We start from the raw sequence: 6,764 nt of genomic DNA on the forward strand, positions 1-6,764 counted from the left end.
CTTTTCTTTTTCGGCCCCCCCCCCCCCCCACGTTTTGTTTTTGGTGGATTAGCCGCCTCGTCATGTACAGCCGGTGGTATGTCGCTGTCCCTTTCCTTTGGGACTGGCATTATGACCTCCGCATATTTTTTCCTCCATGTTTCAACAAAGTAGCACTCATTAACTAGAGAATATATATCAATTTGAAGTACACCCCTGGCAGCCAACGCATGGCTGCAAGGACCTTTAATACATCAAACACACGACAAGTGCAAGTCTTCTTATCCAAGTCAACAGTGAACACTATGCCCCTCCCATCGTTTACTTGATAAATCCACTCACTCGCTGATAGCACACGACAGTCCACCGCATCTTTTAGGTGGTCTATCAGGATTTCTTCTATTTCTGGTGTGCACCTTGATTTCGTTTTACTTGACAGTCTCCTCCTACAGTAAAAACACCTCATTAACATTGCTCGTATGAACTCCACCATCGACACAATAGGGTAATCTACCGCCGTTTGGATTGCTGCATTCAACGCTTCTGATATGTTGCTACTCATTATATTGTAACGATCTCCGGGGAAGTGAGAGAGTGTCCAGTGAGGAAGTCCGATCTCGGTGAGATACGCAGCACATGTTGGTTTTCTGCTTTCTATTTCTCTCCACCAATACCTGAAATCACCTACCGTGTACGCTCTAGCAGCTTTAGAAACAATTGTTAACCTTCACAATGGAAATTGTGCTTCACGTTTTTAAAAAGATGTACAGAACAAGCCCCATGTTGGGCCAACGGGTACACTCGACGCAGCCCTGCATATATTGACGCATGTCTATCAGAGACAAATACCAGTCCTTCGTCATCTGGTACAAACTTTTTAAGATTCTCAAAGAACCACACCCATCCTCCCTCATTTTCACCATCAACGACTCCAAATGCCAAGGGGAAAATTTGCATATTGCCATCTTGTCCACTAGCTGCAACCAAACACCCTTTATACTTCCCTTTCATTGCTGTGCCATCAATTACAATTACCTTCCTCAAATACTTAAATCCCGCAATGGAAGCTCCAAATGCAAAAAATAGGTACTTGAATAAAGCATTGCCTTTCTTGTCCACTGTATTGTGCATGGCAGTCAACGTTCCTGGGTTAGTTGACTTCAAAAGATGCAAATAGGTTGACAGAAACCGATAACTCTCCTCTTCATTCCCTCGGGCCGATGCAATTGCCAGTTCTTTGGCGTTCCATGCCTTCGTATAAGAGATAGGGACGTGTAATTCCGACAACACTATATCAGGGAGCTCGCAGGCTCGGGGCCCCTTCTTGCCATTTGCGAATTTTGCCTTCAGCAGATCTGCCAATATTTTTGCAGTTGCTTTCTCACCATACCTCGACCTTGCACCAACATCACAAGTATGCTTCAATGTGAGTGTCCTTATTTCAAAATTCTGTGAATTGGCATGCGTTGTTGCATATATTCTCCAGCCGCATTTCTTGTCTACACATGTTGCTATAACTCTTCCCGGATCTGATTTAGATATTTGAAATGTAAAAAGCCGTGTCATCACATAAAGTGACAACATTTTATGCATCTCCTTTTTGTTAGCAAATATTCGTCCAACGTATAGTCCATCAGTTGCCATTTTAAGATCCATGTTCCTTTCTTCGTTAGGAGCTCCTCTGACATTGTCATGCACAGGTGGAGCATCATTCAACAGATGTGGATCGTCTTCCCTTATAATTGCCATATTACTCCGCATAAATCCCATTCCCTCGATGCCTCGCTCATCATCAATGCCCTCCGCTGCACTGCCAACATTCACCTGCGTCTGATCTATAATGTTGTCACGCACAGGGGGTGCATCACACCATATTGTAGGATTGTATGGCACCAGAGCTCCCCCTGTTGTATCACTGACATCATCAGCTAAGACGTTCTGCTCCCGACTTTGCGACTCTAGCTCTATACCAAGTCCAAATCCTATTGGTTCCATGCTACCTCCCTCCTTTCCTCTGTAAGGATCCCAATTAGGCGGGTAATCATTGTTGATCCATGTCGTCCACTCATAAAAATTATAATCTGGCTCATCGTCCAATCCCTCCATTGGATCGCCTCCTCCGTCTGCTCCCATCAATGAAGAATCAGACTCATCGTCCAATCCCTCCATTGGATCGCCTCCTCCGTCTGCTCCCACCAATGAAGAATCAGACTGCTGTCTTCCATTAGCCGGTGATGGACAAAATTCATCTTCCTGCACTTCCACTATATATTGTCCACCACGACTCTCTCCAGTATGTCTTACCCTTTCGGATGGCTCCGCAATATCAAGTACACTTACTTCTGCACCACTGATTTCCTTCTGCACCACTGCCCCTCCGTCCACTTCGTCGACAGTTCTCAAATACTCTAAAAACACTTCCTCGTCAGAGTCCATTGCACCCGCCTTTCCTACCCTTGGCGATGATGGACAAATTCTCCCGTCACCAACCTCTTCATCATGTCCACCATTCACCTCCACAGATTTCCTTGCAGTTTTGGATCCCTCCGCAATATCAACTATAGTTGCGCCCGAGCTCACTTTCCTTTTCTGGATAGGATCACTGATCTCCACCAACCGTTTCCTCTTGCCATTATTTTCAACTACGCTTCCATGATGATAGCCTCCTACGTCTGACTTCTTATGCATCACTCCCTCGCGGTGGACTTCCTCAACAGTTCTCAAATACTTTATAAACACTTCATCGTCAGAATCCATTGTTGGAAAGTCTTCACCTATCGTCGGACATTTTGGTGAGTCCATTGCTTTCCCCGAAACTTGGTTGTCGTCTTCCACGATGGACCCGATATTCGCATCTGGATTATGTCCATCCACAAGAGACATTGGGGGTATATGTCCATAAGACATCATGTTTAACTCGACGTTCTGTTCACAATCTATACCCACCCCAGCAAGTCCTTCGCCAGTAGACAACCCGTTTAGTCCTTCCTCGACTGTGGACATACCTTCCTTCTTAATCGTTACATACAAATACAGTCCACCACACTCCTCATTTTTGATTTAAACTGTTCAAACTCAACTTCACTGCTTACTAAAACTGGGGGCATCTTACCTTGTGTGAATACAATTGTCTCTCCTGGGTGCCAGAAACTTAGCTCTACTTTACTGCTCACCGGATTCACCCCCAAAACCTCTACTACCTTTTCTTTCACATCTGTCAAACTCGTTTCTCTGTGGATAGACAAATATCTCGCCATTTGCCCTCTACGGACACTAAACTTCCACATCCCCAACTCTGAACATGTCCACTCGCCCACCAGCAGACACACTCTGCCCTCCATCTGCATAAACATGGAAAACATTTAAGATCATAATCAATGAAAGGCCTAGTCCCTCAACCAACAACAGACAGTTAATGCAGTTTAATGGACCCTTAATGGAAACCGTTTATTGAGAATTATGAGTTTCTGTACCCAACAACATCCATAATTAATGTGAAAACATACCTTCGACAGTAGTTGCCTCAACCAAATCCACCTTTTGACAAATCGCCGATTTTCAGATCCGTTTATGTTTACCAATAAACTTTGGCATCATTAACTACAATTATCTCTTTTCCAACCTACAATTATCCTTTGGACCATAGCCTCTCTCCCATTATAGCTTGTCATTTCAGCATTAATGGCTATTAATGTGCCAAATCGTTTGAAACTGGCGCTAAATGTTTTCCTCTTTAAAGCGCAGGGCAATTTTGTCTTTCTTAATGTCTCCCAAAAGTCAAATATGACATTTCTCACAAGCAAAAAAAAAGTGGCATTTTGTACAAGTTTTTTAAATAATATGGCATAACTGGCCAAATTCCCTTTCTTCTTCCCTTGGTATCGATTATGCTCAGTCTCTGATTTACGAATGGTTTGGTCTGATTTGTATTGATCCGGTTTAGGATATTACATTTTGTTGATTTGAATTGAAACCACTGACGGAGAAAAAAAAAGTGTCATAATATTTTTTTTCACAAAACAAATAGATTATATTTAAAAAAAAAAATATTATTACAAAAGTTAAAGTTTTTGAGAAATTATGCTTTTGCCGTTTAATGCTTTAGGATTTTTAATCAACTTATAATTATGCTTAACCATACAAATTATACAATCGATTAAGATTTTGTTAAAAGCTAAGGCCAAAAAAAAAAGCTTAATAATCATATCACATATGTATATCTACTTAAATCTAGGATTAATCCAATGTTTTTTTTGTTCCATTCTCTTTTCCATACTTAGTTGTTGTTTATAATATGATGAGAGTTTGAATCAATATCTGTGTGTGTGTGGATGTGGTACATATATAGTCATAGTACATACATCTTTACTATTTAGTTGTTCTTATGTATTTTAAATCGAGGGAACATATGATGTAATAATGGTTTTGTTTTATCGAATTTAGCCAAAAAACGTAGTTAATTTTGTAAGACGTTTTGATGTAGATATACAGATGATGTATTGAGTGATTAAGCTTTGTACATAGAGAAAGCTTTGTCTTGTTTTAGTTTCACTGATTTGGAAGGTACTAACTTGCTCGAAACTAGGGTTTTATACTCTGTTTCACTCGGGGATTTCAAAAATGAAATTGTTGATTAAATTGGGTCGATTTGATTGCAGATGGGAGTTGCCGGAATCTGAGAATTCGTTTTTTGGCGTCAATATATTTATACTCTGTTTCACTTATAATATATTTATTAGGAAAATCTATCGTAACTATTTTTCATAGATATCCAAAAAAAAACCTCAAATGGATGAGAAAAATTTAAATATTGTATCGGTGTCTGTGGATTATGTGATAGAAACTGTGACTTATGAGATAGCTAGATGCCAATTAAACCTGGACCATAAAGTAAAACGCATCCGACCGCAGTGTGGACACTGGCCCACCACACTTGAACTCTTTAACACAACTGCATGTGAACATGTATAGTATTTGATTTTACTTGAATCTAACGAATAAGTCCTCTCCTTCACGTATATTCATGGAATGTTACTGTTTCTTTTTTTTTTTTCCTGTCAAAGAGAATGTTACCTTTTTTACTTCTTTCATGCATTAGAATAAAAAAAAGTATTCACATTCCACGGATCTTGTTGCGCCAAATCCGGAAAGTCACACAAAGCTGTTGAATTAATTTTCAATAAAATAATAAATCAAAATCAGAAACCAAATCTTGAGTCACTTTATATAATAAAACTCGGCGGGTCCAAAATTATTTATGTATTTAACATTATTTTGTGTATTATTTTGTTTACCGCGAGATAAAATTATTTATAATTAAAATATTTAAAATTATAAGTTGTATTTGTTGGTTAAATATGATATGATTATATAATAATTGGTAAATAAACCATTTAATACTGCAATATAATTTATTTTTTACATAATATTTATTTAATCAATTTAATTAAATATGTCTATTCTCTGATACTTGTTAACAAAATAATGATGTTTTACCCTTGTAACACCGAATTAATGATATCTCATTTTTTTATTTATATAAATATCGATAAAACCCGTCCCGCTATATAACCTCGTCCCGAGATATTTTAACTCACACTATATCATCTTAATTTTTAATATTTATTATGTATATACGGTATAATATTTATCATATTTAAATTTTTAAAAGTTTCAAATATTTTTATATTTAACATTTTAAAAATCTTTAAAATAAAGAACCAGAATAAAATCAAATAAATTTTTTTAAAGTTTGAATGCCTGATAAATCAAGCTTTCTATTTTTTTTTTTTGACTCAAGCTTTCTATTCATTTGTATTCAAAATCATTTTGGTCTCTTTTAAAGTATGACTCTGAACCATTGCCCAAAATTTTTTAGACGATATGGGATATTGTAACCGTATTTTTTATTCATTTATTGAGTAATATATGTCCGTTTTCAAATTTTTTTATTACATCATATGCAGGAAAAAATCACAATTTTATTAATTAAATGTATTATAGAATAATTCAAAAGAATTTAAATATAAATTCAAATAAAAAATGAAAGGGAATCATATATTTATGTTTTAGTGAGGTAGAAAGTTTTCCTTATTTTTAAAATTTTTACCTATAATTAATTTTAAAGTTTTGGTAACTAATATTAAAATCAATACATTAAATGTAAAAACTTTCCAAAAAATATTTTTGAGCAAAAACTGCTGCAAAAATACTAGCATAGATTAATAAAAATAACGAATTCATAAAAATTGCATATGAAAGTAAAATAAAATAAGGATAAAAGTAGAATTTAAACATTTCAAAAAAAGAGAATCTATATATACATTTTCAGAAACATTTTTGAAATAATTCCTCAAGTTCCAACTTATTTACAACCCTGTCACTATCTTTATTAAAAAAAAATGGGTTCCACGATTTGGACGTCTCTTCTCTTTATACATTAGCCCAAGCCCAAGCCCAAGCTCTCGAGACAATCATTTTTGTTTGTTTTGCGTTTTATTTTTGTTTTTTTTTTTTTCTCGCCTGTGTAAATTCTTTTGGGGAAGAAAAAAAAAACTCAATGGACCTGGACATTTATAAAACTCATAAACTATAACATTTTGGATTTAATTTTTGTGGTCCATTAATATTTTCGAACATAGTGTTCTTTATTGAATTAAAATTTTTTAATTTCAACATATATTGCAAAATCTAACAGAGATTTATATGAACAAAAAAAAAATATATCCCACACACAAATATGATAATCAAATTATGGTAAACTCATCTAATTATTTAAAACAATA

This window comes from Camelina sativa, chromosome 5, assembly GCF_000633955.1.
Source record: "Camelina sativa cultivar DH55 chromosome 5, Cs, whole genome shotgun sequence".
Classification (NCBI taxonomy): Eukaryota; Viridiplantae; Streptophyta; class Magnoliopsida; order Brassicales; family Brassicaceae; genus Camelina; species Camelina sativa.